The following is a 26179-nucleotide window of genomic DNA, read 5'->3' as shown; positions in this document are numbered from 1 at the left end:
AAAACAATGGTTTAAGCTCCACAATTATCACTCTTTTCAGCTGCATTAAGAGATGAGGGGAAGAGCGACAATATTACTGTAAATGCAAATTTATTCAGCAGGTAAAATTATGACCCAAGTGTGCAATTGCTCTTCCAACCTAAAATGGTTTAACTGCTCCCCTGAGCTCCATTAGAGGGATTTTATTACAAAAACACTTTTCTTGACAAAGCTTCACACAGACTCTTCAGAAGCTGTGCTTAGCAATAATTTAGTGGAACTGATTTTTTAAAAATAATTATGCTTAGTCATACCAGCTTGGAGCAGATACTTTCTGGTGTCCCATAGGAAACACCTCTACTTGTGTTCTGCAGATTACAGTGCAGCTATAAGCCCAGTGAAATCACACAGAGAGCAATCTATCATTTGAATTTCATTGTACAGATAAAACATATGAGAAGACTGCAAATTAAAACTATGAAACCTGGCTGTTATTGCATGCGTGAATAATGTGTGACAAAGTGAACGTAAAAAAGGTTACATATATAATTTCCAGCGCAGTTTTTTGTATATATATATATTCCGTAGGGGAAACACTGCACTTTTATACAGCTCTGCTTTTGAAATATAAACCACAGTATTGGTGGGGGCATAGCAAGGTTTACCATCTCAGATGATCCTGACTTTCCCAAAATCAGTCTTAATGTCTTCCCATCCAGCTGTTTCATACACAATTCTCCTTTGGTCTTCCACTGACCTCAAAATTTAATTATAGTGTCCTATAATCATAATCATAGTCTTATAATTATTATAGAGGGCAAATATGAATTTTGGAGGATGGAATGTGTTTGATATGCAGCTATTTATTGAGACAGTTTAAATGGTAATAAATAATAAAAATGTTTTGTGCTGTGCTTTGTAATTTACATGATATCAGCTTTATTCTGACCATTTCCAGCAATTTCTGATCTCCCTTTCATATTAAAGATATTAATTTTGAGAGGATACTTGAACAGATGGGAAAGGACAACAGGCCAACAGATATTGTTGAGGAGAATAACATGACATGAACTAATGTAGTGCTGACTCGTGGGAAGAGGTTAAGGTATATAGTGTGGGGCAGTGTGGTATATCGCACATATTTGAGTTTTTGCCGCTGAAGGCAAGGGTCATACGTGGCCTTTTTGCACTTGCATTGTTTCCGTTACTGTTCATCAAGCGAATGCTGTTCACTGAAATTGTCAGGGAGTTAAACATTGCCATCTTGTGGTGAATGGTCCACGGTTATGTTTTGTGTTGAGATACAATGTGGAAACAGGTCCTTCGGCCCACTGAGTCCACACCTACCATCTATCACTCATACACTAGTTCCATTCTATCCCACCTTTGCATCCTGCACGTTAGGGGCAATTTACAAAATTAACAATTAATCTACAAGCCTGCGTGTCTTTGGGATGTGGGAGAAAGCCAGAGCACCCGAATGTAACATGGTGAACGTACAGACTCCACCCAGACAGAATAGTAAGATTAAACGAGAACTTACCAGTTTGAAGTTTGATCTGTATTTTATGAGGAGTTACGATGAGGGATTTCGTGAAGAACCCCGCTTCCACGCATGCGTATCATTCTTCAAAGCAGCGGTGTGAGGTCACAGGAACCTATAATGATCTAACATAGTAAGATTATCAAAGAGATACCAGTTTTTGATATGATCATAAGAGGGTGGGCAGCGGAGGGCACGAAATCCCTCATCGTAACTCCTCATAAAAGACAGATCAAACTTCAAACTGGTAAGTTCTCGTTTAATCTTACTATTTTACTTCGGTGTCACGTGAGTGACTTCGTGAAGATTTCAAAGCTCTGTGACCTCATGCCGTGGGAACGGGTTTGTATGCTTCACAACTGTGAAATTGGGGTATTGGGAGAGAGCATCATTAGTATATGTAAAACACAATTATACAAAGAGTTGTGTGGTATAATGAAAAAATTATATAACATTTTTTTAAATTTGAGAATCATAGCCCTGTAACCTTACGGGCAATTATTTTGTTGGACATAAAATGTTTTCTTAATACAAATGATGGCTCCAAAATTTAACTGGTTTATTATAAAAACCTGTGGAAAAACCCTTTTGAAATGGCCATCCTGCCATTCTGAGGATTTGGTCTGTGGGTACCTGTACAAATTTTTGCTGCGGATGTTGCTGCAGCCCTGGTGGAATGAGAATTAAAAACATTAGTGTCATTTTTAGGACCTATTTGAGCCACCTAATATAGTTTGAGTCGTGACCCTTTCATGCGGTTTCTTTTAAGAGATAAAGAACTCCATTTTCTGACCTCGTATGTTCTTAGTATATTCCATATATTGTTAGATGTGTCTTGCTATACACGTCGTTTGCCATATGGTGTGTACCATAAATTCAAAAACACTTGACCTGAGGAAACCCGATCTGTTTGCTTTTATTAAATCCTGTATGACAACACCAGTTTCTCGGTGAGATGATCAGGGAGTCCAGGCTCAGTTTGCTTAATGGCTGGACTTGTTGTGCGGTAAATAACACCATGAGCATAACCATCTTCCTGGTCTGTTACTGAAGTGACAACGCTGTTATGAGCTACAAGCTCCTCAGCATGTTGAGAAACGACACCCACGTCCCAGATTTCGGAGTACCTGGTTTTCTTACCAGGGGTGCGTTCCCACCGCGTGCCGCTCCGTTCCTTGTGATAGGTAATTGGAGAGTGCACTTGTGGCACTATTGATGGCACTGTAGCTCCATCGATTATCATAATGGAGGCTTGTAAAAATTCCGATACGGCTAGAATGTTCTTGGCCTTTTGGTCGAGGTTGTTGTCCAAGCAGTATATGCCCCATTTCTTGATGTCCAAAGGTACTGCTTCCATGTTGACAGTCTTAGTGCAGATGAGATGAGATTCATCGTCCTGTCTGACAGCCCAATGCCGTGCAGTGGGTCTTTAGCCTCTATAAATCCATAATCCATAGTCTTATGGCATGGATGACAGCCCCAGTCACTGGAAAATTAATAATTTTTTGGCTATGTTCAATAGGGAACATGGTTCTAAACCATCCCCTGTATGACCGAATACCATGATTTAGAAGGTCAGTCAGAACTCTGAGAATTCCAGATGCCGAGTGTAGTTGAATTATCCCTAGTACCCCATTGATGGGGCCGAACGGGGGAAAAACATCACCCTATGGCTTTGTTACATAACAATGCCAAGCTGGTTTTAGAATTTTAGTAAATAATATTGGAGCTAATGATTGCCCCTATTGTAAGCTCTATTGCCAAAGTTCCTCTTTTGAGTCAATGCCTGCCATATAGAAAACCCGCAGCTGACACCAAGTCTTATCAAGAAAAAAGAGTATCCATCTTAAAATGAATATCTAGAACAAATGTGTTTAGGGTTAAAATCAATGATAATCCTGCAACCCTACTCTATTTATTTTTAATAAATATGTTTGATACAATTCTAATGTTCCATGAAAAGTATGCCCAATCACATCTTTTGTGTACAATTTTTGTAGACCATGTGGGTTTTAGATTGTTTGGTTTATGTAAGGACAAAATGCCCTTCTGGTGTATGTTGTACTGTGGTTATTGGAATGAGTAAATCTTATCAGATAACCCTGAATACTGCTGAGATTATATGAATCTGTAGTGATTATATACCATACATAACTGTAGTGTTGTAACCTCCCCTACCATCATAGGTCCCTATTTTGAACAGAAGAAAACCCCACCCACCTACCTCCATGGTTACCGGTGGTTGTGTTATTTCCTTGGTTATTTGACAAAGGAGGTTCTGGTTTGATATCTCTTGTTCGGGGTTGTGTGGGAGGTTGAGGTTCCCGCATCTTCCAGGGTGGCCACCCTGGGCATACCCTAAAAAAGGATCCTGCGGGTTATTGATTTCTAGCACTGCCACTGGTATGAGCCACAGTGTCTTGGCTTTGTCCACTCACGGTTCTTTGTTTGCAAATGGTAGCATTTTTTGGGGTCCCAGTGCTGGCTGAATGGCCGCCTTCCATGTGTAGTTCAGATCATATTGCATATTACTAAACAGAGCTAGTGCGTCTAGATGGTCTTTGGTTACCTACATTTAGTCCAGGGTGCGAGTGTATTCTATGATGCCTTCCGTCAATCCTTTTAAGGTTCTCTGGATCTTGAGGTCCTGGTTCCTGATGTTCGTCCCCATATGCTGCCAAATGCATTGGTTTACACTGGGCACCCGTAATGCCTCACCGTTGCCAGGTGGCAGATGTCTGGCCAGTGTCTGTAAATTTTTTCCCTGTTGGCGTTTGTGGCCAGACATATAGTAATACTATTGCCATCCTGGATCCAAGTCTACCCATGTTTGACTTGGTTAAAGTAATCAGCCACCATGTCCAGCAGAGTCCCTGCTGTGTTAGGATCATGGGATGCTGTATTACCAGGCTCTGGCCCATCAGGGTCCTGCCTACTCTTTTTTTATAGAGTTAGAGATCTCTAGGGTCCCGCACGGGGTACCCATGTGGGGCTTAACTGCTGCCCACTTGTCTTTTGTTCTGCGGACCCCTCTTGCAAGTCAACCCAGAACTGACCCACAGTGCTCCCCTCTGACGGGGTAGAAGCATTGTGCAGCCCTCAAAGAGGTACTGCTGTGGGTTATCACGTTGTAGCAAGGCTCCATACACCGCTTCTTCCCGCTCCAGCCCTGGTTGCCGGCGGTTTTATGAAAAGTCGGACCCTTCTACCTTGTTTGATTTGTGTCTAGCCTACCGCTCGGCCGCATGGAGCTGGCCGGTGCGGGGCCGACATCGGGCACCGCTGATCCCACTACGGTTGATCCAAGTGCCGCTGGCTGCTGCTGGCTGCCCCGTTCCACGGTCCTCCTTCTCCAGCTTGTCCTTCCTTCCGTGGAGTGGATATGGCCGGTGTGGAGGATAACTGGCACAGCTGATTCCATCTATTCCTTTAACCCGGCTCCAACGCTCTCAGCGCTCCTGGCTGCTCCTTTATCTTAGACCCGTGGGACCCACCCCCGTACTGACGGTACTGGTCCCTTGCGGTCGTTGCAGCCGGTCAACCCCACTCTAATGCCCTCAATTCTGGGCACTCCTACTTATATGGTCCTTAGCTAAGGAACATATAAAGACATTAAAACTGATGATATAACAGCTATTATAGATTTTATTTAATATATGGTCCCTAGATAAGGGACGTATCAGATATTAAACTGATAAGACCAGATACTACACCTGGTCACTCACATACTGGTCCCTTGTAGTAGATTGCAGCCAGTCAACTGCCAAGTCCTTTGCTGCTGAAAATGAATTTTCTCACCGTGCTGGAGCGAAGTTGGGCACAGGTGTTTTCCTCCTCCGGGAATCGATGTGCCCATGCTGCTCCTGCCGCTGCCAGCTCCTGCCGTTACAGCTCCTGCCGTTGCCAGCTCCTGCCGCAACCTGCGCTCCTGCAGCTGTCAGTGTCACTGCTGCTGCCCGTACTCCTGCAGCTGCCCGCAACTCCTGCAGCTGCCCGTGCTCCTGCAGCTGCCGGCTGCCACTGCTGCTGCTGCTGCTGCGACTGCCGCTGCTGCTGCTGCTGCTGCCGCTCCTCCGCGGTTCTCCCGCCGGCCTTCTGCAGCTTACATGGACCCGGTCCATGTCTGCACCTAGAAGGTAAGTTGAAGGAAACGCAGGGTCTCTTACCTGCTGTTCCCGACTTTCCTTCTCCCGCTGGTGACCGTCGTTCCCTCCGTTGCGGGTTGGAGCCGCTCGGACCAAACCCCGGTGTTCACGGGCCTGGTCCTTCGCGGCAGTTCCGCAGCCGGTAACCCCGGCTGTTCCTATAGATCCCCTGGCCCTTACCTTGTGAAGAAGGTTTTCAGCCCGGACGTCCCGTTCCGACTCCATAAGTGCCGCTGCACTCGCTGAGCGTTTCGAGCCCCGGTACCGCTGGTCCGAGCTGTCTGTCCCGCAGCCTCTGTGCTGGCTGCTACCGACTGGTCCCAAGTCAGTCTCGCTTGAGACTGGCATACGGGACCTCTTTACTTTGCTTCCCGCCCGGCCGAGAGGTGAATTTTGCCGGTGCGGGAGCAAAGTCGGGCTCAGGTTGTTCCCCTCCAGGGAACTCGTGCTGTTGCTGCTGCTGGCTGCTCGCCCTCCACGGGTCTCCCCGCCGGCTTTCCGCAGCCACCTAAAAGTAAGTAGTAAAAGAGGGAAAACGCAGAGTCGCTTACCTGCTGTTCCCGACTTTCAAATTCTCCCGCTTGGGGAACGCCGTTCCCCTCTGTGTGACTCGTTGCAATGCGTGTAGCGATATGATACGCATGCGTGGAAGCGGGGTTCTTCACGAAGTCACTCACGTGACTCCGAAGTAAAATCGAACTCGGGTCTCTGGCGCTGAGGCATCAGCTCTTTCACTGTGATGCTGTGCCATTATATTACGAGAAAAATATCCGAGCAGTATTTCTGTTGTATTCTTGGATCTTGTGCATTGTAGAATTCTCCTTTTGTGTTTTAATTGCAATTTATAGTTTTGATTTTGCATTCAAATGATTTTAATTGTTTAATTTTGAATTTCAAAACACAATGGCACAGCTGATAAAGCTGCCGCCTCACAGCACCAGAGACCTAGGTTTGATCCTGACCTTGAGTGCTGTCTGTGTGGAGTTTGCATATTCTCCTTGTGACCTCGGGGGCATTCTCCAGGTGCTCCGGTTTCCTCCACAACCCAAATATATGCGGGTTTGTAGGTTAATTGACATCTGTGAAATTGCCCCTAGTGTGTAGGAGTACATGAGAAAGTGGGATAATGTAGAACTGGTGTGAACGGCTGGCCGACTGTTGCCGTGGACTCAGTGGGCAGAAAAGCCTGTTTCCATGCTGTATCTCTGAACTCAACTAAAGATTGGGGATCCCTGAGACTCAGAGTGCTCCAGTGCATGTTTTGCAAAAGGGTTGTTGCAAATAGAGCAAGTAATTAGGAAAGTTAACAGAATGGTATCATTCATTGCAAGGGGAATTCAATACACAATTTGGGATTTTGTGCCTCAGTTCTGTAGCACTGGCAAAACTATTTCGGGCACATTGTGCATAGGTTTCCTTATTTAAGAAAGAGTGCTAAATTATTGAAAGCAGTTCTGAGAAATGTTAGTAGATTAATACATGGCATGGGGTGTGGAAATATTTTCTTATAAGGAAAGATTAGTCAGGTATGGTACGTTTCCACTGGAGGACACACATGCAGTCACATGGAGAATGTGCAAACTCCACTCAGACAGCGTCCGAGGTCAGGATCGGACCTGGATCCCTGGCGCCATGAGGCAGCAGTTCGACCAGCTGCGCCACTGTGCCGCCCTGAATATGTATCTGCACGTTATTCCAATGTGTTATCAGAACTCGCATGTGGGTCGAGACAGATTAAATGACTTTCAGCTGTCTGCGGAAGTTTGTTTCCCTAGATTGGCAGCACAGTTTATATAGATAGCAACAGAAGCAGCTTGTGTGATGTACCTCCGGGCTCTTCCAAAAAATGAGATGAGGTCAAAGTGAAATAATTTCCATTGATTCACAAAGCTGAATAACAATGACATACTAGTCTGTGAATTAAGTTCTATCTCTCTCTTTCTCTCTTCTAATTTTTAAATCAAAAAATGTAAGCCTCCCGTTTAATTTTAGAAGCATACAGCATCGTTGACCTTTCCAGGCATCAATAAAATATTCCCGTGATTATCAGTACTTTTCATAATCCGACAGCTATTTTCAATTGAACTAAAATTTATTGGAGTAAACATCTACTGAATAATTTTTAACTCATTCACTAATGCGTGTATTCTTGCCGATAAGGATTTACACATATATTCAGATGGAATGTTTTTTTTGAAGGATGCGCAAATATGAAGCCAAATATGAATTGCTTTTTTTAAACAGAAAGCAGAAGTGAGTTGTGTTAATGGGGAGGACATGGTGAGAATATGGAGTTGGGGTTGGGGTTCAATGCTTATGGGAAGGTGAGAGATCCATCGTTCAGAATTTGGAAATTCGATACTTTTCGACTCGAACCATGTTCTCCAAATATACTACCTGACCCACTGAGTTAAACTAGCACTTGTGTTTCTTGCTCAAGTTTCCAGAATCTGCAGTTCCTTGTGTCTATACCTCCTAAGGAGTTGGATGCCTCCATTTTATCTCTAAGTTTATAGTTAACTCCTGAGGAGTTGGATTCCTTCCCCTCAAGAATCCCAGAAATTTGAGGAAGTGGGAGATGAACAAAACAAACCAGGATTGCTTCCCCAGTGTAGTAGGCTCACCATTTATAAAGCAAGCCCTCAACAATGCTGTGCCATGCAACCACACAAACCCGGGTTCGATCCCGATTTCAGGTGCTGTCTTAATGCAGTTTGTACATTCTCACCGTGACCTGCGTGGGTTTTCTCAGAGATCTTCGGTTTTCTCCCACATTCCAAAGACGTCCAGGTTTGTAGGTTAATTGGCATGGTAAATGTAAAAATTGTCCCTAGTGTGTGCAGGAGAGTGTTAATGTGCAGGGAACGCTGGTCAGCGCGGACCCGGTGGGTCAAAGGGCCTGTTTCCCGTGCTATAGCTCTAAACTACCAAGTTTCTCCAGTTCTGACCACATATGCTTCTCCAAAATCCTTCACTGCATCATTGGCACTAAGGGTGAATGAATTTGAAGACACAATAGACATGGCATTCTGGTTCCAGACTTCCATGAGCAATGGCAAGGAAGGTGGACGACGCAGTCTTCGTTCTTGCTTAATGTCCTATTCATGTCCACTAACTGCAGCTGCAACCTTTTGCCCCAACCTCTTTGAGTGATCACTGGCAGCAGTCCATCGTGTATTTCTTCCACTGGCGGCGATCGTTTTTACGAGCTGAAAGCAATACTTTGTCTCCACATAAAGGCGGCGCTCAGTGCATCCTCTTCCCCACAACACTACTAACGCTTTGTGAGGAGCAGCGAAATAAAACGAGAGATTATTGCAGTTCAGGCCATGCAGCACAAAAGCATTTCAGTTTGAGTCACATGTCTCAATTGCTTCAGCATGCCATCCGTCATTCTGTGCCACCTCACTTGGCAGCAAAGGAAAAGCTGCTGAAAATAGAACAAAACTGGTACCCTGAGCTCCTGCCATGTATAATTCACACCAAGCAGGCTCACATGTAGATAAATCATTTCAGGTTTTGCGATATCATTTGTTCAATATATACCCTGAATCTCTTAAAATGGACGTCACAGCCCAAGATTTAAATTATAATTAAAAATAATTTATCAGCTTATTCTTCATTGCCGAGCAATTTCACACTGAAATGTTGACTGTAAACTGGTGGTCTAAATGACAAATGAAGTTGGTCTTCTGACATCTGACTGCATTAAACCAAGTAATGTAAGTGAACCGAAGATAGACACAAAAAGCTGGAGTAACTCAGCAGGTCAGGCAGCATCTCAGGAGAAAAGGAATACATTACGTTTCGGGTAGAAACCCTTCTTCACACCTCTGATATGTAATCAAATTTCTTGTCAGACGTAGAAAAAATAAGATAATTATTATAGCACAGTGGTGCAGAGGCAACATTGCTGCCTTATGCCCCTGTCCCACTTAGGAAACCTGAACGGAAACCTCTGGAGACTTTGTGCCCCACCCAAGGTTTCCGTGTGGTTCCCGGAGGTTTTTGGCAGTCTCCCTACCTGCTTCCACTACCTGCAACCTCCGGCAACCACCTGCAACCTCCGGGAACCGCACGGAAACCTTGGGTGGGGCGCAAAGTCTCCAGAGGTTTCCGTTCAGGTTTCCTAAGTGGAACAGGGGCATTACAGTGCCAGAGACCTGGGTTAGATCCTGACTACAGGTGCTTGTCTGTGTGGAGTTTGTACGCTCATCCTGTGAACCCGTGGTTTTCTCTAGGTGTTCCAGTTTCCTTCCACAACCAAAGACAAGCAGCTTTGTAGGTTAATCGGCTTCTGTAAATTGTCCTTAGTGTGGAGGATAGAACTAGTGTTCAGGGATCGCTGGTCGGCACAAACTCGGTGAGCCGAAGGGCCTTTTTCCACGCTCTGTCTCTAAAACTCAAACAAAAACAAAAATCTGATGGACACTATACGATGCTGGTGCTTGGAGCGTTAGCATTTAGTCTGCTGGCGTCCTCTGGTGGATACTTTAGAAAGTACTTCCCCTCAACAACAATGGCATAAAAAATAAATACAGTATTGTAATAACAAGCTTCTCAATAATTAGAAAACAGCTTTATCATTACAAATGTAGCAATGAGTGCTGCTTTCAAAAGTGACATTCCCAGCTAATCAAAGTTTCATCTTGGACCATTACTGTGCTGAGAAGTGTAAATCCGAAAAGTAAGGAGATATTTCATTTCTCACAGTATTCAGAGGGTGCTGTAGGAGGGGAATAAATGTTTGGGGCGGTTGTAGAATGGAACAGTGTTCGTAAGTTCATGTTCTAGTAGCAGAATTAGACCATGTGGCCCATCAATTCAATCATGGCTGATCTATCTTTCCCTCTCAACCCCATACTCCTGCCTTCATCTGATAACGCCTGACACCCTTACTCATCAAGAATCGGTAACCTCTGCCTTAAAAATATCCATGGACTTGGCTTCCACAGCCATCTGTGGCAATGAATTCCACAGATTCACCACCCTCTGCTTGCTCCTCCTTTTATTCTGAGGCTGTGGCCTCTGGTCCTAGACTCTCCCACTAGTGGAAACATCCAGGCCTTTCACTGTTCAGTAAGTTTCAATGAGGTCCCCCCTCTTCCTTCTAAACTCCATGAGTACAGGCCCGGTGCCTTCAAACGCTCATCATTTATTAACCTAATCATTCCTGGGATCATTCTAGTAAATCGCCATGGGACACTTCTCCAACAGTAGCACATCCTTCCTCAGATATGGGCTCAAAACCAGTGACGTGTGGTGTGGTCAATGGCTGGGGAGGCACTGGCTAGTATCAGTGGCCCGGCCCTCCCTGTATTGATCACCGCATCTCCCCGAGGAGAGAGAGGGGTGGAGCCGTGGCTGGGAGGGAGGGATAGAGAAGAGAAGGGAGGGAGAGAGAGAGAGGAGGGAGGAAGAGAGAGATATTCCATGGAGACAGGACGGTCAATATTCCATGGAGACAGGATGGCATTCCAGTGATCACCACTCATTTCTGCTCCTTCCCTCCTCCTCAGTTGAACTCAGGAAGGGACTCGTGTTGATGAGAATGAAACTCAGAAGTTGCAGATACTAGAAATCTTAAATAAAAATAGTGAATGCTGAAAACACCAGCTGGTGGTGTAGCTGGTTGAGCCACTGCCTCAAAGCGCTAGAGGCTCGGGTTCAATCCTGACCCTGGGTGCTGTCTGTGTGGAGTTTGCACGTTCTCTGCGTGAGTTACCTCCAGGTGTTTCAGTTTCCTCCCACATCCCCAAAAGAAATGTGGGATTGTAGGTTAATTGGCCTCTTTAAAATTTCCCCTAATAGGAAGGGAATGGATGAACTCATGGGATAACATAGAATTAGTACGAATGGGTGAGCGATGGTCGGTGTAGACTTGCAGGGTCGGAGGGCCTGTTTCCATGCAGGAGTAAGTCAGCAGGGCCGGCAGCACCTGTGTGATTCCTGCTGTCCCCTTTTGCTCCACTGCGAAATCTCCTCAAGGCATGCCACTAGTACCTTTATTTTGCACCAATTGATACATATATAGTATCGATGGTCGGTGGTAACCAGTGCCATCTTCTTCGCTGTTGTGTGCAGGGGCAGCAGGGCGAAGGCCGCGGATGCGGACAGGATTAACAAACTCATCAGGAAGGCTGGCTCCATGTCAGAGAATCTCTTCTTGAGTTCCCCCAGTGCGTCCAGTAACGTTGGCAGGACAGCAGAATCAATAATATATCATTGCTGCCTTGTAAAAGCAAGCATTCAGAAAACATGAAAGGAAGGTTTCTTTGAGGCCAAAGGTGCTTGCTACTGCTTCTACATTACAAATTCTGGAGCGGCATTACTATACTATTGATAAAAGTATAACTAATAAGCGGACATTTGTAAGTTCCCTTGAGAAGGTAGGGAGAAGCTTTGCAAATCACTGTGGTCCATGCGGTGAAATCACTTCCAAAATGCCATAGAGACGCAGTTCCAGGATTTGATCCAGTGATAATTAAGGAATTAAGATATCTAATTTGGAGGGGAAATTTAAGCTCTCTTGGTCTTTTAAGTTCTGAATGTCATCTACTTGTCCATTTGCAGATCAATCCAAATTCCCAGAAACCAGTAACAGACATATGTAAGAAGCTCAGTGGAGACAAAAGGAACTGCAGATGTTGGAATCTTGCGTAAAACGCAATGTGCTGGAGTGGCTCAACAGGACAGGCAGCATCTCTGAAGGACTAGGAGAGACACTTTGGGACAGGACGCTTCTTCCCCAAGAGACGGGCTGCTACACTCACTGCTTCAGTTGCCATTTCCTTGCAAAATGAGTTAGAATCAGTTTAGTTGTTTAGTTTAGTTTAGTTTAAGAGATACAGCGCAGAAACTGGCCCTTCGGCCCACTGAGCCCACGTCAATCAGCGATCCCCGTACACTTGCACTATCCTACACGCTAGGGACAATTTACAAGTTTTACCGTATCTAATTAACCTACAAACTTGTACGTCTTTGGAATGTGGGAAGAAATCGGGGCACCCGGATCAAACCCACACGGTCACGGGGAGAATGTACAAAACTCCATACAGACAGGAGTCATCAGTCAGCTTTAAACCGGGTCCCTGGTGCTGTAAGGTAGCAGCTCCACCAGTGCGCCACCGTGCCGCTGTTCGAGAATCAGATGAATGATTGCGAAAACCAGAAGGAAAAGCAAACTGAATTTTTTTAAATTCAGAAACACTAGGAGGCATTGCATTTACAATTAGAAACAGAAACATTGAAAAGGCATAAATGAGTGTGTCTCTGTGTAGCTTCTTTAAGGGCCTCTCCCACTTGCCGATTTTTTCAGTGACTGCCGGCATCATTGACTGGCGTGTCAGGTCACCAACAAAGTTGTGGCATGATGCGGAGTGATGCAGCGTGACTTGCCGGTGACGGGGCGTGATGACGTATTGACGCGTGATGTTTCCTCAGGTGTCGCAACATTTTTTTTGTCGCCGCTGGATTTTGAAATGTTCTAAATCTTTCAGCGACCCTGATACATCAATCAATGACGCCGGCAGTCGCCGAAAAATATCGGCAAGTGGGACAGGCTCTTTATACTTGTAAATCCATCCTTTTAAATGGAAATACACCCCTGTAGCACCATCTTCTGTGCTTATGCAGTACTGCAATTCTCAAGGTCATTCTGAAGCTGACAAAACATATCAAAGTGTCCAGCAGAGCTGACAGTTCTATGTAACAGTTCTGTCCTTCTGCTGCTTTCCTGCACATTAAAAACCATTATAAACCATCCATGCTGTATGATTCTATGAATCTATGACTATAAACATAAAAGCAATTGTGTAATTTACCAGCCAGATATAGTATTTAACATTGATATGCCCATGTAGATATTCATCTGCAGAGAATCTGTGCTGACAAACAAAGTGTACATCATCAGCTCCCTCATCTCCTAGGTTACGGCAGAACACAAAAGGACGGTTGAAGAACAGATTGATGATAAGCCGCAGAAAATGAGGAAGAAGAGAAAAGGTTGAATTTGGTGAATGCTGCATGTTTGGAAAAAGCCATTAATGTCCTAAAGTAAACTACATCAAATAAGGCCCCAAGAGAGAATATTAAAATGAACAAATGGACAATTCTGATTTTATGGCTTCTTACTCGCAATGGTTATTCTAGCAGAAAGATATGATTTGGTCGATTCAATAACCAATTTCAGACCAATCTGTTATCGTTAATTGCTCTCTTTATTGTTCAGTCTGACATAATTCCATTTTTAAATGGAGGATGTGCAGTAGAAATGTCACTGCCTGTTCCTAGTTATAGAGGAAGACAACATTGACCTTTTCACTGGCTGTGAATTTTTTTTCCCTATTACCTCATTTATGGAACATTGGATTACTAGCAAGGGCAGCATTTATTCCTCATCCATGGTTGCCCTTCAGAAGGTAGAGGGGTGAGCTACATTGCTGAACAGTGCCATCCATGTGCATGATGAACTATTGGTGTCAGAGCTCTGACAGCAAAAGAACAGTGATTATTTCTAACGAAGAAAGTGCGTGATTCAGATGGAATCTTGCATGTTAAAGTGGTTTGTATGTTATGCTGCCCCTGTACTTGAAGTGGTAAATACGACATGTTTGTCAGGTGCTGCTGAAGAAGTTGTAATGAATTGCTGCTGCACAGTGTAAATTGTACAGCCTGCTGCTGATGATGGAGAGAGTGAATAATAAGGCATTAATAAAGCATTTCCTCTGATGCTGCTGCAAGCAAGATTTTAATTTAGGATGAATCACACCGTACTTTTGCCCGTGACAAGAAACTCAACTTGACAATAGGGCGGCACGGTGGTGTAGCGGTAGAGCTACTGCCTTAGAGCCAGAGACCTGGGTTCGATCCCGACTACGGGTGCATGTCTATACAGGGTTTGTCCGTTCTCCCCATGACCTGCGTGGGTTTTCTCCGAGAGCTTTGGTTTCCTCCAACAGTCCAAAGAGGTACAGGTTTGTAGGTTAATTGGCTTGGGTATAAATGTAAAAAACAATGTCCCAAGTGTGCGTAGGGTAGTCTTAATGTGTGGGGATCGCTGGTCGGCGCGGAATTGGTGGGCCAAAGGGCCTGTTTCCATGCTGTATCTCTAAACTAGACTAAACTAAAACAACTGAATGGTGTCAAGTTTCCGTATGTTGCAGTGCTGAGCAAAAATCCAGGTGGCAGAGAGTATTTCGTCATGTTCTTGACTTGCGCAAAGGAAGAAAGGCTTTTGGGAGTCTGATAACCACTGGTCTCTGATCTGCACTTACAATTCTGATACAGTTAAGGTTCAGTACACAAGGAAGAGTAGGACAGACAGCTCCTGGCAACTATTAGTAATAATAACAATGAAGTGAGTGAAGTGATCCCAAAACCAAGCTGGTTCACAAAGCAAAAGGAACCTGCTGTCCTTATTGTGTCTAGTCTACATGTGACTGCACACAAACAACAATATGCTTGACTCTCAACTACCTTCTCACCTCAAGGGAAATTAGAGATGTTACAATAAATTATGTTATTTCTAGCATATCCCATGAATGAATAAATTAATAAAATACTTCTGTGTATTTCAGCAATGAATCATTTTTTTCTTGGGGCAATTGGGAGTGGGCAGGAGCCAATGCAAGAAGGAATAACAATTGACTGAAAGATGTGATGGGTTCTGCAAGCAATAGAATGGGAGAGAGCGTAATTGTGATGTATTAATGTTTCAACTATTGAATGAGCTTACATTCACTCAAATTAGCTGCACAGTAGTGTCTGCAAAATTGTACTGATAGTCATTCAGAATTTTGCTTTCTCCTTCAGTTGAAGGATGTTTCACTACTTCAAACATTTTATAGCTGGAAGCAGTCATCTCTTTTCGGTAAACTGTGGTACCATGCAATATCGCACCCGCTTTAACATTATATCAAGCAAAACCTCATCTTCTGATAACAAGAAGATCTTATTATTTTACAACATAATTGTATTCTTCATTGATTTAGTTCCTGCCGCTGAGCACTATACCAAAAGGATTGATTGCCTTAATTTTGATAAATTGGATGAAGCCAAGGTAAAAGAGAAGCAATTTTGCTGAGGGCATCAAATCTAAATTTGTTGGCAGATGTGAGAGAAATGCATGAGAAACAGACGGATGATGTGAGCATTTGATTACAAAAGCTGCTGCAGCCAAATACATCAATTTATCATTAATCAGATGACTGGTTGGGGTGAGGAAGAGATTTTGAAGATAATGTAAGATAAATCAGCATTTTTAAATGCATGTCAATATTTGGTTGACATTTGCACCCCTTAGAAATTGCTGCAGTACTTGTAATACTACTTCGGTAATTAGGCAGGTACATGGATGGGAAAGGTTTAGAAGGATATGGGCCAAACGCAGGCATGTGGGACTAGTATAGATAGGTTCTTGGTGTGCATGGGCAAGTTGGGCCAAAGGGCCTATTTCCATGCTGTGTGTATGACTCTTTAGGCCTCTACTTTCTTATTCGCACTGATTTTTCACCAAACTTCATGTTATGAGGCCGCAGAATCTATTACAACTGAATACCAGTGAATGCCAAGCAGTGAATTGAGATTCTATTTTTCGAACAACTCACTAAATAGAGAAAAAGTAAAACGAAAGGAAAGAAAGTGTATTATTATATTTCCAATGCAATGCCATTAGGTTTTCTGATCTGGCTAGTGTTCGGTTTCTGATGCAGTGTAATTTGCTGAAGTTTACATAGAACATAGAACAGTACAGTAAACAAAATCCCTAGTCTGACCGTAGTCTGAAGGAGGGTCCCGACCCAAAACGTCACCTGTCCATGTTCTCCAGAGATGTTGCCGGCACTTTGTGTCCTTTTGTATAAACCAACATCTGCAGTTCCTTGCCTCAACTAGAACAGTACAGAACAGAAACAGGGCCTTCTTCAGCACAAGGAAGAGGCCCTCTTCAACATGCTCATCTCCCATCCCCAAATCCCATATTTCCTTTTTATCCCCTCCCCTCTGTTCCTTTCCACCCAAATCCCATTTACATTTACATCCCTTCCTTGACACCTCACACCTCCTCTTCTTTCTTTACCTGACATCCTTTTGGCTCCTTTTCACCGTTGTCATTTACTCCATCTGCCAATCAATATCCCCTTCCCACATCCACCTTTCACTTGTCCGAGTTTCTCCCACTCTGCCAAACATTTACTTTAGAGTTACTGTAGACTTATGGTGCAAAAACAGGTCCTATGGCCACCGAGTCAGCGCTGACCACACTACCACTATTCTACACACTAGGGTCAATTTACAATTTACAGAGGGACAATTAACCGGAGCACCCGGAAAAAAACTCCTCTGGGTCACAGTGAGAGAGTACAAACTCCAAATCCCATAGTCAGGGTCAAACCTGGATTTCTGGTGCTGTAAGGCAGGAACTCCACTGCTGCACTATTGTGCCATCCCGAGCCTACTTCATATCCTTGCCAATCAGGCTCTGCCATTTACTACTGGTCACCCAGTGTGGTCTACTACAAGTAAAATTAACATAATACATAACCATTCACAGTATACCACACATTGTTCCCACTGAATAAGTCTCACCTTACTCTTTCTAAAAGTGGATGGCTAAACCGTACATCATATGTATCCTTACCCAAAGTGGAACAGTTTGCGGCTGTGTTAAGCTGCGTCTCTAAAGTGTTCCACCATTTAGGACTGTGACCTTATAGTCTCGTCTTCTCACACCACACTTGCCTGCAGTATAGATAATATACAAAATTAATTATGTGTCGTCTACTTGTGGTTATTAAATTGCAGATATTCCCTATTTGGATTTTTCATGGGAAATTCATTCTCCATGTAATGATATTGCACTTGAGACCACGCTCTTACAATACGATACAATGCAATAGAACTTTATTTATACCAGGGGGGAGTTGATTGGCAGAAGTCATTCATTTGGAAAACTATTACTTCACATTCTTTCTTCTACCTTCAGTACTATGTAGACTCATAAAAAAAAACACATTTGCATGAGGAATGATTGGTTTTGAATCCATAACAATGACCTACAGTAATGGCATGCACTCAATGCCATTTTTTGGCATGGCTGGTGAAGGAATGTACAAACTCCATACACACAAGCACCTGAAGTCAGGATCAAACCTGAGTTTCTGGCACTGTAAGGCAGCAACTCTACCACTGCGCCACCATGCCACCCAAATTATGCACATACAAACATTCAGAGGCCCAAGTTCCAAGTCACTGTCAACCCATTACCTGAAACATACTAAACATTGCAAAGCAAAGGTCCTCTGCCACAGACTGCCTTCCCACAATGTTGGTCTACAATATCAGAAATATAAAGTAAACCATACTTTAAAAGCCACATCTCAGCAAAGGTTGACATTAATGAAAAAATTCACCACGACTTCTGTGCATCAGCACAGTCTTCGTCTGTCAGAGAAAAAAATGTGTCTGAAGATTAAGACCTCAGACTCCACCCTGCCTTCCTCTATAGTTTACAAGGTGAATACAAAAACTTTTTTTTTTGAATAACGGCAAGAGCAAGTTGCATTCAAAGTCATTATCCCCTTGCTGTCATCACTGATGAACATCTTTGCACAGCTCCAGAGGGGTTCTAATTCAAAATGTTCAGTGTACGTACAACAAAACTCACATTGTGACCCTCAGTGATGGGCACTTAACTAAAATACAGTAGGTACCATTTTGTATCACACTGATTTCATTTTCTGAACACTTTTGTATATTACAGACACACAGAGCTCCATTCTCTAGGACTCATTACTATGTACGGTGTCATCTCTGATAAGGTTAGTTACTGACTGTATCCAGTAGCTTATTTTTATTTCAGTTTATTTTAATAAAAGTGTTATAAATTGTTTCAACAACACTTTATCAGTGCTACAAACATTTGAAAGTAATGGATACCCTTGAGTCCAAAAGACTTCCTTAGCTGAAGTTTTATGAGTAACAAATTATGTTCTGTTTGTTTCAAAATCATCAGAACATTTATTACACTTTACAATCTTTTCATGCAGCAAAGAAATGCCTTTAATACCACAGTGAGACCATAAAGTTAATCTCCCGACCTTCGATCTAATCTACGTGTTTGCAAATATTATTGCACATCTATCAGCAGGGACAAAGATTTAACAGAATGTCTTTTCTAAATGTAAAAAAAAAGTGTTTTCAAATCAATGTATCCTGAATTAGGCGATAAACTAGTTTGGGGGCATTGCATTGTGCAAGTTGACTATCTAGCAAATTATATTGGGCAGGAGGCCTCCTGGAAGCCAGTCTCTTATGAATAGCAAGAATGCATACATTTAAACAATAATGCTGCCTGTCCCGCTGAGTTACTCCAGCATTTTGTGATCTACCATCGATTGAAACCAACATCTGCAGTTCTTTCCTACCAATGTTTATTAGCACATATGCTGGGAAAGGTTGGTTGTTTAATGTAGAATTTCCAGCAAAACCAGGCAATTGATCTAAAACATATGATCTGATTATGTGTATACAATTATTGTTACACATCTTTCACCATGGAGCAGAGATTTAGTATACATTTCTTTTCTAAATGTTAAAAGAATAGTGTTCTGCAAATATCTAAAATCATAAGATTAAGAGTAACTAAAATGTGAGCACAGAAATGTTGAAAAGTTACTTGTTACATTCATTTTTTTCTTTTTTTCTCCAGTTATCCAGAAAACATTGTGCTCAAATTATGTGTCTGAAATGCTATTTCTAAGTACATTCTCTGCTGAGAATGAATATGATTCAATTAGTTATTTATGAACAACTGATTAAAAATTGATCAATTAAAACATGGCAGAAGTGCTTGCAAAATAATTACTGTCAAATATTTTAACAAGAACGATAGCAACCAGGGAAAGATTCTGGTGAGGCTGCAAATGGGCCCCATAATAATCTATGTAAGAAGGAACTGCAGATGCTGGTTTAAACCGAAGATAGATACAAAAGGCTGGAGTAACTCAGCGGGACAGGCAGCATCTCTGGAGAGAAGGAATGGGTGATGTTTTGGGTCGAGACCCTTCTTCAGACCGTCTACAGTATCACCCCATAATAATCTGATGGATTCCTTAACAAAATCGTGGCTTTCCTAACATTTATGCCTGCTGACTTTTGATCTGTGAGCTTTTTTAGAGTGGAACACCATTCCTTTTGCTGCATCTCCCAATTAGTTACAATTTAATTGCTGTTTACAACCTGCCGAGCCATTCTAGGGGGGTTCATTTGCCTTGAAAATGAATCCTCAAATTACCCAATTATAAACAGCAAAGCATCCAAAGTCAGTATCAGTACGGATTTATATAACAAATAGGGTATGAGAGAGGACATAAAAAGATTGTTGCAGGAAACTCAGATGATGCCAAACTTGAGGCAGTTAAAGTTATATCATTGAATTAAAAATATTGGCTGATAAAATATTCTGCAATATAATAACTGTGTGTTGAATCACAAGAGAAAATAATGTCGTAAATCAAGGATAATGAAAGTTAATCCAGGTAGTGAGTGCTGATACTAAGACTTTGCCTAAGCAGCATTTAGATTATTGCATCCAGTTCTGGTTGGTACCTTACAGGAAAGATGTGGTGGTTATCGAGAGGGTGCAGAAGAGGTTTACCAGAATGCTGCCTGGATTAAGGGGTATTAGCTACAAAGCGAGGTTGGGCTAACTTGGATTGTTTATTCTGGAATGCCATAGGATGAGTGGAGACCTGATAGAACTATATAAAATTATGAGATAAGAAAGACAGCCAGAGCCTTTTCCCCAGTGTGAAAATGAAAAGAAAAGATTGGAGTGCTTATTACATCGCGAGCTCGCGATCCCTTTGATAGGGATCGACCACGGAGCTCCAACCGCGGGTGCCTGCGGACTTTAACAACAGCGCTCGCGGTCTCTGGTTAGAGACCGACTTTGTGAGCTCCAAGCTGCAGGAGCTTCGATCGCCCCAACGTGAGAGCTTCGATCACCTGCTGCGGGAACTTCAATCGCCCCGACTGCACATGGTTCGACTCCCCTGACCGTGGGAGAAAAGGAGGAAAGAAAATAAGACATTATTGCCTTCCATAACACTGGGGAATGTGGAGAAGCCGCTGTGGTGGATTTTTATGTTCAATTTTTATGTAGTTGTGTGTCTTGTTGCCTTTTTAGTATGACTGTATGGCAAATCCAATTCCTCATAAACTCCTTAATTTTGTTAACCCTTGCTGTTTCCTCCCCTTCATTAGCCATCGAGCTGTCTCCTCCCATCCCCCAGCCTTCGGGCTCCTCCTCCCTTTTTTCCCCTTCCTTCTCCCTGCCACCCCCTATCAGTCTGAAGAAGGGTTTCGGCCCGAAACGTTAACTATTTCCTTCGCTCCAAAGATGCTGCTGCACCCGCTAAGTTTCTCCAGCATTTTTGTGTACCTTCCTCATAAACATACTTGGCTAATAAATTACGATTATGGTTATCAATTAATGTAAGCAAAAGTACAAAATTAGATGATTTAATACAAGCTGATATTATTTAGAACACGATAATCTCATTTTATGTATAATTGTTTTGATCTCAAATTGCCCAAACATATTACTAGGCCTCACACTGATCTCACTATCTCTATGTCCGTCACAGATGCAAAGTATTTGTTTCATACCTCGCCTACATCCTCTGATGCAAAGCATAAATTTCCTTCTTTATCCTTGTGTGCTTCCATCTACTAAGTAATGCCCCTGTCCCACTTAGGAAACCTGAAAAGAAACCTCTGGAGACTTTGCACCCCACCCAAGGTTTCCGTGCGGTTCCCGGAGATTCCCGGAGGTTTTTGTCAGTCTCCCTACCTGCTTCCACTACCTGCAACCTCCGGCAACCACCTGCAACCTCTGGGAACCGCAAAGAAACCTTGGGTGGGGCGCAAAGTCTCCAGAGGTTTCCGTTCAGGTTTCCTAAGTGGGACAGGGGCATTACCATTTTTTTTTGAATGAAGGTAGTGGACGATTTATATTTTGAGGCAGAATATAGGAATAACATAAATCAAGTAACTGTAAGAAATGGCAGGGAGTGGTTTGATTTTAATTTGACGCAGTATTTTGCTGTGGCCCAATGGATTCAGAGTGGGGTTTCGTTGAAAGGACTTTCTCTCCACAAATTTCACACTCAATAATTTTGATTTTGATTTAGTAGCCTGTTCTCAGATCTTCAATTACAGCAGCTGCATTCCGTGTTTCTAGTTTTCTCCATGCATGACAAATAAATCACTATCTCTTAATTGGACAATAGATTATCTTGAAATACAAATTAACTAGCCAGTTTCAGGATGGAATTACAGATAAAGGTAATAAGTACATGCCTTGAAAATTGAATTGCAGAATATTGTTTTTGTTTCAGCTTTATATAATTTAATTATTTTTTCCATGAATGGAACACAATAACAACTGATCACTGGGTCATTTTGCATCAAACTGAAAATTTGACCAGGTGCTTCCTGTTATCTGTCATCTTTACTACTGCTGCTACTCATCCTCAGAAACATGGCCCAGTGTAATCTTGGCTTGGATGTAGCAGACAGGTCGCTTTTGAGCATTGGAACATGTAACTGCCAGAAATATGCCCCGGAATTAAATGTTAATGCTCTGGGTCTGTAATTAGAACAAGCATTCACGTTGGGTTAAGAATTGAAGTGGCATGCATATTGTGCAGGTGCTCCACGAAGCCATCACCCAGTCTGTGAAAGGATCCCTGGCCTGAAACATTACTGATTTCTCATTCCACAGATACTGCTTGACTGGAATGCTAAGTTCTTCTAGCATTCCTGTTTTTGTTCGATAGCACCATAAAACTCAAAATGACGTCCATGTGCATCAGCATTAAATACTTTAGGCTTTTAAGATGACATTATAACTGCAATTAAACTATTTTTTAGCCATCAGTTTAATTTACTATTTTGCAATTTGTAAAATGAATAAAGCATGCTGCATATCCATTGCTTAGAATTGCAGTTAGTCCAAGGATATTGCCAGCAGAAACCATGGTCAGTCAAATTGTATGATACAATGGGGCTTGGTTCAAGATTGAAACCACCAACATATTGAATGTGGAGCTTATTCCATCTAGGTGAGAAATTAGCAGAATCGTACTGTGTTATTTTCATTTTGATATTTCAAATGAACATAAGTGAACACTATCTAACTAGCTTTTCCTTTAAGCAAAATTCTGTCCAACTGTGAATGATTTGCAAGCAATTAGATTAACATAAAACTTAGCATCAAGCAAAAATCTTCAATAACATTATGCCTAAACGAATCACCTCAAAAAAATTATATTCTTGCACATTCTTTTACCAACCTAATTACAATAATTACTCCATCAAGTATCTGGAGTTATATTTTCTGTGTTACAGCTTGTTCCTATTATAGTATTCTGAAATATGATTTCTAAACTTGCCATGACCTTGGACTCTCAAAGTAAGGGTTACATTATTGAAGAAATATTTTTACAGATGTTAGATTCTTATATAAGTTAAGGTTCTTCAAGTCACATAACAATAGAAATGTATAATATGTATTGATTATACAATTATAATATATACTAGACCAAGTGGGACCCGTTGGGGCCCATCCCCTCAACTCGCAGTTGCGGGGGGGGGGGCAGCCTTCGGCATCACAGACACACTAACCACCCCCCACACACACACACTAACCCCCCTCCCCTTGATATTATATTAATATTATTAATTCTCTCCTTTTACCCCATTCCCCGCCCTATCCACTCACGCATAGCCCCCAACCACGCAGGCGCGGCGCGGCTAGGGGGGGGGGGGGGGGGGAGAGGGAGGGTGAGGGGTAGAGATTGAAGGGTGGGGGGACGCGGCGACACAGGGGACGGCTAGTTCATAAACGCAATACTCCACCAGAGAGATGGGGGCAGAGAGGGAGGGAGGCACAAAGGGAGGGCGGGGGGTCAGAGAGGGAGGAGGGGGCAGAGAGGGAGGGGGCAGGGCGGGAAATCCCAGGGTGCCAGGTGGGACATGTCCCCTCCTGTATTGAGAGGTGGAGGACAGTCCCCCCCCCCCCCCATTTTTTTTAATCCGGATTTTAAAACCCGGTAAAATCTCCGCTTTCTGCGAGACAGTGGGGGTGGGACGGCTGATCGAGGGTGCTGATTGGACAAGAGAAACGTCGGTTAGCAGGCAATGGGGCGGGACATGATAATTCAGCGCTATGATTGGAGGATGGACACGTGCCAAACACTCTCGGCACAGGCCTGCCCCTTATCCGCAGCCAGGATCGATCCCGGCTCTCCCCCGTCCCGTCCCCACCCAAGTGCCCTCCCCCCACTGCACGCCCGGGGGTGGCCAGAGACGTCGGGAGTCAGATGGAAGCTGTGTCCCCAGGCCCACAGCCAGCGCAGAAAAGTAACGCTAAACCCAGCTCAACTCTGCCTGTCCCGCTAGGTTAACCTACAGCACTGCCTGGACTTGCGGGAAATATGCCCCAGGTTTACAGCTTGCACGGAGAAGCAGCGCTGGTGTCCCGTCAGTCCTGGCAGGGCTGTAGGTTAACCTGGCGAGACAGGCAGAGTTGAGCTGCATTTAGCGCTGGATTGAGCCTCCGAAGCCTCGCGCATGCATGCGTGTGTGTGTGTGCATGCGCGCGGCCGCCAAGAAATTGTGTCCCCCTTGTCCCCTGGTCCCCACCATATTTTGATAGTGATTTCTGTGCCTGGCGAGGGGTGCAGAGAGGGATGGAGGGCAGAGAGCTGAGGGAGGGCAGAGAGGGAGGGGGTAGAGAGGGAGCAGGAGATAGAGATGTAGGGGGTAGAGCGGGAAGGGGAAGAGAGGGAGTGCGAGGGGAAGGGGGTAGAGAGGGAGGGGGTAGGGGGAGTACAAGGGGGAGGGGGGTTTTAGAGCGGGATGGGGTAGAGCGGGAGGGGGTAGAGGGGGTAAGGGGTAGGGGTACAAGGGGAAGGGGTAGAGAGGGAGGGGGTAGAGAGGGAAGGGGAAAGGGGGGTAGAGAGGGAGGGCATATACAGAGGGAGGGGGAAGGGGTAGAGGGAGCGGGGGGGGGGGGAGAGAGAGGGAGAGGGAGGGGGTAGAGAGGGGGGGAGGAGGAGGGGGTAGAGGAGGGAGGGAGGGAGGGGAGGGGGAGGGGGGTAGAGAGGGGGAGGTGGAGGGGGAAAGGGTAGAGGCAGCACCTACCCAGGTCGTGGAGCAGCAGCCTCCCCACCAGGCGCCAAGCCCGAGCAAGGCTGTGGGTGGGCGTGGACTCGAGGGAGGCCGCGGGCAGGTGTCGAGCAGGGCTCGGCCCGTGGCAGCAGCCTCCCCTCCAGGCGCGCGGACGCTGAGCGCACGGGACCACTCTCCATGCAGCGGAGGGCTGGACGATCATGGCCTCAGCGAGAGGAAGCTGACCCACCCGCGTGAGACAGACGATCAGGTGGGGGACATGGAGAGGAGGTTGTCCCCCTTGACGGCCAGAGATCGCCAGATGGGATCGGGATCACCAGCGAGGAAAAGGCATCACAATTCCCGAGTCCCTGTGATCGATGGAGGAATCGCAGGTCTCCATAGACAGCCTCGCCCAGAAGGAGTAATGGCCACCAGGGCCACCTTCCCAGCGCGCTGCCCCGCTGTTATTTGAGATTTGTGAACATGTTCATAAATAACTCGAGAAATAATGCATGAAAATTTCTGATAGCGTGTCGTTTTTCACGGGATAAATCTCTACCAGAATATGTAAAAATGTTACACAAACAAATACACACACACACACACACACACACTCACAAGATCAGAGTTTTATGGTTATAAGGATAAATACATTATATATATATATACACACACAATGAAAAGCAGAAATTGGAGGACACAAATCATGTTCCATTGCACTAAAGCACTGATACCCACTCAACAATGTGGCAAATTGTGGTCCAGTTCAGAGGAAAGAAGAGAAAGAAATACAATGGAGCAAATTGCCACCCATTCAATTTACTCTTAATTGTTAACAACGCTATTTTTGAATAATGCCACAAACCAGCAACAACCAAAATTCTATAGCCTCCATTTGCTCTGGTATTTTAGTTCATTCTTCACATGTTTAAATTATAATGTTTTATTCTTAATTGTTACTTATGAGCAAAGGACCAAGGCAAATTCCTTGTATGTATCCATACTTGGCTAATACAATTTATTCAGTTCAATTCAATTTTTATTCACCAATATTCTGCTAAACAATACCTAGTTTGATTTTTGCCCAGGTCATTTAGCTCAAGACTTCATCAAAGCTTGGCCCAAACAGGGAGCAAAGATTGAAATTGAAGAGGTGAGGCAACAGTGACTTCCCTTGATATCATCAGGATTTGTATGAGCTGTGGTCGAAATGAAGTCAATGAATGTCAAGGCAAAAACATTCCAATGGCAGGAGCATTAACACAAAAAGAAAGATATTGTTGCCTGTTGGAGTTCAATTATCTCAGGCCCAGGCTATCATTGTGGGAGTTCC

General features: G+C 43.9%; 1 long non-coding RNA gene and 1 pseudogene across 1 annotated transcript in view; both read right to left on the bottom strand.

The window, feature by feature from the left end:
• LOC129704537 (uncharacterized) overlaps positions 1-26179 on the bottom strand; it is a 32220-nt gene that overhangs the window by 4028 nt on the left and 2013 nt on the right. The window contains exon 2 of the long non-coding RNA XR_008724743.1: positions 17306-17406. This is a non-coding gene — a long non-coding RNA (uncharacterized LOC129704537). The remainder of the gene's footprint in view (positions 1-17305; positions 17407-26179) is intronic.
• Positions 5102-5269, bottom strand: LOC129704943 (U2 spliceosomal RNA; annotated as a pseudogene).

The sequence above is a fragment of the Leucoraja erinacea genome, chromosome 16 (assembly GCF_028641065.1).
Source record: "Leucoraja erinacea ecotype New England chromosome 16, Leri_hhj_1, whole genome shotgun sequence".
Classification (NCBI taxonomy): domain Eukaryota; kingdom Metazoa; phylum Chordata; class Chondrichthyes; order Rajiformes; family Rajidae; genus Leucoraja; species Leucoraja erinaceus.
This window is presented reverse-complemented; position numbering and strand designations above follow the sequence as displayed.